Consider the following 7,824-nt stretch of genomic DNA (forward strand, 5'->3'; position numbering starts at 1 on the left):
GTATTCCAAGAACTATAAATTGTGCCCGTAACTGTGAACACACACATTTTCTCTGTTTAGCTTAATATTCTGGTGGGATCAGCAGGTACTGATGGCAATTTCTATACTTCTTTAAACATAAACATCAATCAGGGTACAGACTGTAAGCATTTTGAAAATGCCATACATTAAGAGAAAAGAACTGCTTGAGGAATCACAAATATTTATTCTAAAGCCGGTCTTAAATTCAGCTTTCTTCTGACTTGGACTGTCTGCTGAAATCTGCCCTGCACTCAACATTCTAAGCCCATTCAATTAGAAGCCAGCTCTTCATAATTCCAGGTAGCAGTCCCCCTCATTTTCAAACGCAGAAAAATTCAAACAGAAAAACCAGAGGAATGTTAAGCACTTGAAATTCTATGGCTGATTATATGAGTCTACGATGGACCTAATGGAGGTTTGGAAAGTGTTCCCGATGGCAGTGTGCTGTGGAGAGCGGCCACCTAGAAACCACGTGACACCAAGGGAGCCTCTGGACTTAGGAACACACTTTTGTCTTTATTCACAAAATCACTCATGTGTTTTGGGTTTTGTTAAATAAAAACAGCATATTCTTTATTTTGCATACTTTAGATTCAGAACAAAATGATCAAACAATAAACCCACAATACATAACATCCAATCCTGCTGTCAAAGAAGGGAGGGAATGGGGCTTGAGGCCCTTGTTTCCTGCCTTAGACACAAGGACAGGAGAGGAAAAAACACTAGACATTAGCAGAGGGAGCCATGTAGGACAAGGCACCAAGGCTGCGGGGAGAACCGTGGGGACATTATATGAAGACCCAAGGTATAAACTCCTAATCTTCTATGCGAGACGCATTTTCATTGCCCTCAAAGCTGGAGAATCTCATCAGGAACTGCAGCACTGGGTTCCTCTGCTGCCACTTCATCCTCGATAGACGTAGCTTGATCCTGCAGTCAATCTAGTTGGAGTGAGTTTGGGGGATCCTCAAGGAAGAAGCCAGAAGAGAGCAGCACAGTTTCAAACAGCAGCACCATCAGGTCCTTGACTGCCTTGCTGTTCCTGTCAGCCTCAGCCTTCTGCTGCAGCATCTCCACAATGGGGTGGTTGGGGTTGATCTCCAGGTGCCTTTTGGCCATCATGTAGCCCATCATAGAGTTGTCCCGAAGTGCCTGGGCTTTCATGATCTGCTCCATATTGGCTGTCCAGCCATAGGTGCTGGTCACAATGCAATAGCCTATTGAAGATTGTCATCTTCTCAAACTTTTTATCTAAGATTTTTTTCATGAGCTTGCAGAGATTCTCAAACTTTGCCTTGCTCTCTTCCATTTTCTTCTCCTCCCCATCCTCAGGTAGCTCCACACTCTCCTTTGTAACTGAGACCAGGCTTTTCCCATCAAACTCCTTGAGCTGCTGCACACAGTACTCATCAATGGACTCGGTCATAGAGACTACCTTGAAGCCCCACTTCCACACTCGGTCCGCAAAAGCAGAGTTGGCCACCTGCTCTTTGCTCTCACCAGAAAATTACTCATATGTTACATCCATGTGTAACTTCATTATCCAAGGCTGAAATGAAATCATGTGATTTGAATGTTTCCCCTTCAAAATTCACGTGCTGCCAATGGGATAGTATTAAGAGGTGGAGACTTGGCTGGGTGCGGTGGCTCACGCCTGTAATCCCAGCACTTTGGGAGGCCAAGGTGGGTGGATCACTAGGTCAAGAGAACGAGACCATCCTGGCTAACACAGTGAAACCCCATCTCTACTAAAAATACAAAAAATTAGCCAGGCATGGTGGTGGGCGCTTGTAGTCTCAGCTACTTGGGAGGCTGAGGCAGGAGAATGGCATGAACCTGGGAGGCAGAGTTTGCAGTGAGCTGAGATGGCACCACTGCACTCCAGCCTGGGCCACAGAGGAGACTCCGTCTCAAAAAAAAAAAAAAAGAGGTGGAGCCTTTAAGAGGTGATGAGGCCATGGGGCTCCTGCCTTATGAGTGAGATTAGGTGCCCTTATAAAAGAGATTTACAGAGGGAGTTTGTACCTTTTACCCTTCCACCTTCAGCCATGTGGGCAAACAGCACTCCTCCCATCTGGAGGAGACAAAAATGAGGCACCATCTTGGAAGCAAAGACCAGGCCGTCACCAGACACTGAAACTGCCAGCACCCTGATCTTGAACTTCTCAGCCTCCAGAACTGTGTGAAATAAATTCCTGTTTTTTATGAACTAGCCAGTCTCAGGTATTTTGATGTAGCAGCATAAAACAGACTAAGACCATGATGGAAAACCTTTATTAAACCATAAATAATTGTACAGATGCCAGTAATCACTAATATTTTAAACTATTACTTAGGGTTCTACAATATTTTAACCTATTTTCTGAGATACGGAAGCTAGACTTTTCCTCTTCTAAAACTTGAGGCCCTCAATGCGGTGAGGAAAGGAATTAGTGACAATCAATTTTGTATCCACAGCACTAATTTGATGCCCAACACAAATAGCCCATTAATTATAGGCAAACCTCAGAGATACTGCAGGGTCAGTTCCAGAACACCACGACAAAGTGAGTCACACAATTTTTTTTGGTTCCCCAGTCATATAAAAGTTATGTTTACACTATACTGTAGTCTATTAAGTGTGCAATAGCATAATGTCTTTAAAAGCGAACATAACTGTGATATTATTTGATATGGTTTGGCTCCATGTCCCCGCCCAAATCTCATGTTGAATTGTAATTCCCAATGTTGGAGGAGGGACTTGGTGGGAGGTGATTGGATCATGGGGGCAGGTTTCCCCCATGCTGTTCTCATGATAGTGAATGAGTTCTCACGACAGCTGGTGGTTTAAAAGTGCGTGGTACTTTCCCCCTTGTTCTCTCTCTCTCCTGCCACCATGTGAAGAGGTGCTCATTTCTCCTTCACCTTCCACCATGATTGTAAGTTTCTGACACTATCTCGAGGTAGATAGTGCCAGAATTAAATCAGAGGATACTCAGTTCGTATCTGCAGCAGAATTGATTGCTTATTTTTTGGTGGGGAGTAATCCCCCACATTTGGTCACAGAACTTTTCTGTGTTGATTGTTGTTGTGTTTTGAATGAGAAAAGAGGAAAAACATGGTTTGAATTTTTCCCTACCTTAATTTAAAAATATTTTATTGCTAAAAAATGATAATAATCATCTGAGCCTTCCGTGTGTCATCATCTTTTTGCTGGTGCAAGGTCTTGCCTTGATTCTGATGGCTACTGACTGATCAGGGTGGTGTATCAGGTGAGAGTGACTATGGCAATTTCTTAAAATAAAACCACAATAAAGTTTTCACATTGATTGACTATTCCTTGATTGAGTTCTCTGTAGCATGAGAATGCTATTTCATAGTATTTTCCCACAGGAGAACTTTTTTCTTTTTTAAAAAACACTGTTTTAGTTTTTTTATGTTCCAGGGTACATGTGCAGAATGCAGGTTTGTTACACAGGTAAACATCTATGTAACACAGTTTTGCCGCACCTATCAACCCATCACCTAGGTATTAAGCCAAACATGCATTAGCTCTTTTCCTTAATGCTCTCCCCTTCCCCCACCCTCCCCCAATAGGCTCCAGTGTGTGTTGTTCCCCTCCTGGTGTCCATGTGTTCTCATTGTTCAGTTCCCACTTATAAGTGAGAACATGCAGTGTTTGGTTTTCTATTTCTGCATTAGTTTGCTGAGGATAATGGCTTCCAGCTTCATCCATGTCCCTGCAAAGGACATGATCTCATTCCTTTTTATGGCTGCATAGTATTCCATAGTGTATCATTGATGGGCATTTGGGTTGATTCCATGTCTTTACTACTGTGCATAGTGCTGCAATGAACATATGCATGCATGTATCTTTATAATAGAATGATTTATATTCCTTTGGATATATACCCAGTAATGGGATTGCTGGGTCAAATGGTATTTCTGGTTCTAGATCTTTGAGGAATCACCACACTGTCTTCCACAATGGTTGAACTAATTTGCATTCCCACTAACAGTGTAAAAGCATTCCTGTTTCTCCGCAACTTCACCAACATCTGTTGTTTCTTGACTTTTTAATAATCACCATTCTAATACGAGATGGTATTTCATTGTGGTTTTGATTTGCATGTCTCTAATGATCAGTTATGTTGACCTTTTATTCACGTGTTTGTTGGCCACATATATGTCTTTCTTTAAGGCATGTCTGTTCATATCCTTTGCCCACTTTTTAATGGGGTTGTTTGTTTTTTCTTATAAATTTAAGTTCCTTGTAGATTCTGGATATTAGACCTTTGTCAGATGGATAGACTGCAAAAATTTTCTTCTATTCTGTAGGTTGTCTGTTTACTCTGATGACAGTTTCTTTTGCTGTGTAGAAGCTCTTTAGTTTAATTAGATTCCATTTGTCAATTTTTGCTTTTGTTGCAATTGCCTTTGGCAATTTCATCATAAAATATTTGACCATGTCTATGTCCTGAATGGTATTGCTTAGATTTTCTACTAGGGTTGTTATGGTTTTTTGTTTTACATTTAAGTGTTTAATCCATCTTGAGTTAATTTTTGTATAAGGTATAAGGAAGGGATCCAGTTTCAATTTTCTGCTGGATCTGGCTAGCCAGTTCTCCCAGCACCATTTATTGAATAGGGAATTCATTCCCCATTGCTTGTTTTTGTCAAGTTCATCAAAGATCAGATAATTGTAGGTATGTAGCCTTATTTCTGGGTTCTCTATTCTTTTCCATTGGTCTATGTGTCTGTTTTTGTACCAGTACCATGTTGTTTTGGTTACTGTAGCCTTGTAGTATAGTTTGAATGTAGTATAGCGTGATGCCTCCAGCTTTGTACTTTTTGCTTAGGATTGTCCTGGCTATATGAGCTAATTTTTGGTTCCACGTGAATTTTTAAATAGCTTTTTCTAATTCTGTGAAGAATGTCAATGGTAGTTTAATGGGAATAGCAGCATTGAATCTACAAATTGCTTTGGGCAGTATGGCCATTTTCACGATATTGATTCTTTCTATCCATAAGCATGGAATGTTTGTCCACCTCCTTGTGTCCTCTCTGATTTTATTGAGCAGTGGTTTGTAGTTCTCCTTGAAGAGGTCCTTAATTTCCCTTGTTAGCTGTATTTCTCGGTATTTTATTCCTTTGTGGGAATTGTGAATGGGAGTTCATTCATGATTTGGCTCTCTGCTTGTCTGTTGTTGGTGTATTTCTGCACATTGTGATTGTGATTTCTGCACATTGATTTTGTATCCTGAGACTTTGCTGAAGTTGCTTATCAGCTTAAGAAGCTTTTGGGCTGAGTCGATGGGGTTTTCTAGATATAGGATCCTGTCCTTTTCAAACAAAGACAATTTGACTTCCTCTCTTCCTATTTGAATACCCTTTATTTCTTTCTCTTGCCTGATTGCCCTGGCCAGAACTTCCAATACTATGTTGAGTAAGAGTGGTGACAGAGGGCATCCTTGTCTTGTGCCAGTTTTCAAAGGGAATGCTTCCAGCTTTTGCCCATTAAGTCTGACGTCGGCAGGAGGTTTCTCATAAATGGCTCTTAATATTTTGAGGCATGTTCCTTCAATACCTAGTTTATTGAGAGTTTTTAGCATAAAGGATGTTGAATTTTATAAAAGGCCTTTTCTGCATCTATTGAGATAATCATGTGGTTTTTGTCTTTAGATCTGTTTATGTGATGAATTATGGTAATTGATTTGGGTGTATTGAACCAGTCTTGCATCCCAGGGATGAAGCCAACTTGATCATAGTGGATAAGCTTTTTGATGTGCTGCTGGATTCAGTTTGCCAGTATTTTACTGAGGATTTTTGCATCTATGTTCATCAGGGATATTGGCCTGAAGTTTTCTTTTTTTGTTGTATCTCTGCCAGGTTTTGGTATCAGGATGATGCTAGCCTCATAAAATGAATTAGGGAAGAGTCCATCCTTTTCAATTGTTTAGAATAGTTTCAGAAGAAATGGTACCAGCTCCTCTTTGTACCTCTGGTAAAATTCAGCTATAAATCCATCTGGACCTGGGCTAAGCTATTGGTTGGTAGGCTATTTATTACTGTCTCAATTTCAGAACTTGTTATTGTTATTAGTCTCGTCAGGGATTCAACTTCTTCCTGGTTCAGTCTTAGGAGGGTGTATGTGTCCAGGAATTTATCCATTTCTTCTATATTTTCCAGTTTATTTGGATAGAGATGTTTATAGTATTTTTTGATGGTTGTTCGTATTTCTGTGGGGTCAGTGGTGGTATCCCTCTTGTCATTTCTGATTGTAAGTATTTGAATCTTCTCTCTTTTCTTCTTTATTAGTCTCATTAGCAGTCTATCTATTTCATTGTGTGTTTCAGAAAACCAGCTCCTGGATTCGTTGAATTTTTGAAAGATTTTTCATTTCTCTATGTCCTTCAGTTTCCCTCTGAGCTTTCTTATTTCTTGTCTTCAGTTAGCTCTGGGGTTTGCTTGCTCTTGGTTCTCTAGTTCTTTTAGTTGTGATGTTAGGGTGTCAATTTGAGATCTTTTTAGCTTTTTGATGTGGGCATTTAGTGCTACAAATTTCCCTCTTAGCACTGCTTTAGCTGTGTCCCAGAGATTTTGGTATGTTATCTCTTTGTTAGGAGAACTTTTTTCAAAATTTCAGTCAATTTTCTCAAATCTTGCTGCTGCTTTATCAACTAAGTTTATATTACATTCTAAATTTTTTTTTTTGAGACAGAGTCTCGTTCTGTCTTCCAGGCTGGAGTGCAGTGGCACGATCTCGGCTCACTGCAAGCTCCGCCTCCTGGGTTCACGCCATTCTCCTGCCTCAGCCTCCTGAGTAGCTGGGACTACAGGCGCCTGCCAACATGCCCGGCTAATTTTTTGTATTTTTAGTAGAGACGGGGTTTCACTGTGTTAGCCAGGATGGTCTCGATCTCCTGACCTCGTGATCCGCCCACCTCGGCCTCCCAAAGTGCTGGGATTATAGGCTTGAGCCACCGCGCCCAGCCTCTAAATTTTTAATTGTCGTTTCAACAATGTTCACAGCATTTTTGACAGGCGTAGATTCCATCTCAAGAAACTACTTTCTTTGGTTATCTATAAAAAGCAACTCCTCATCCATTCAAGTTTTGTCATGAGATTGCTGCAATGCCCTGGCAAGTACCACATCTGCAGTTACTTCCTCCACTGAAGTCTTGAACCCCTCCAAGTTACCCTTGAGGGTGCAAATCAACTTCTTCCAAACTCCTGTTAATGATGATAGTATGACCTCCTCTTGTGAATCATGAATGTTCTTAACAGTATGTAGAATGATGACTTTCTAGGAGCTTTCCAATGTACTCTGCCCAAATCCAAGAAAGGAATCCAATCTATGGCAACCAAAGCCTTACTAAATATATTTTTTAAATAATAAGACTTACAATTCAAAATTACTCCTTAATCCATAGGCTGCAGAATGGATGTTGTGTTAGCAGGCATGAAAACAATGCTTATTTCTCTGTACATCTCCACCAGAACTCTTGGGTAACTAGGTGCATGGTCAATGAGCAGTAATATTTTGAAAGAAATCTCTATTTTTTCCTGTGGAGTAGGTCTCAATAGCAGACTTAAAATATTCACCAAACCATGCTGTAAACACGTGCTGTCATCCAGACTTTGTTGTTCCATTTCTAGAGCACAGGCAGAGCAGATTTAGTGTAATTCTTAAGGACCATAGGATTTTCAGAATGGGAAATGAACAATGGCTTCAAGTTAAAGTCACCACTATATCAGTGCCTAACAAGAGAATCAATCTATGTGTTGAAGCTTTAAAGCCAGGCATATTAGGCTGGTCTTATG

The 7,824-nt window shown here is 40.5% G+C and overlaps 1 pseudogene; it reads right to left on the bottom strand.

Annotated features, from left to right (window-relative positions):
• Positions 1-836: 836 nt before the first annotated feature.
• Positions 837-1,525, bottom strand: LOC129485745 (putative heat shock protein HSP 90-beta-3; annotated as a pseudogene).
• Positions 1,526-7,824: the final 6,299 nt, after the last annotated feature.

This window comes from Symphalangus syndactylus, chromosome 7 (assembly GCF_028878055.3).
Source record: "Symphalangus syndactylus isolate Jambi chromosome 7, NHGRI_mSymSyn1-v2.1_pri, whole genome shotgun sequence".
Classification (NCBI taxonomy): Eukaryota; Metazoa; Chordata; class Mammalia; order Primates; family Hylobatidae; genus Symphalangus; species Symphalangus syndactylus.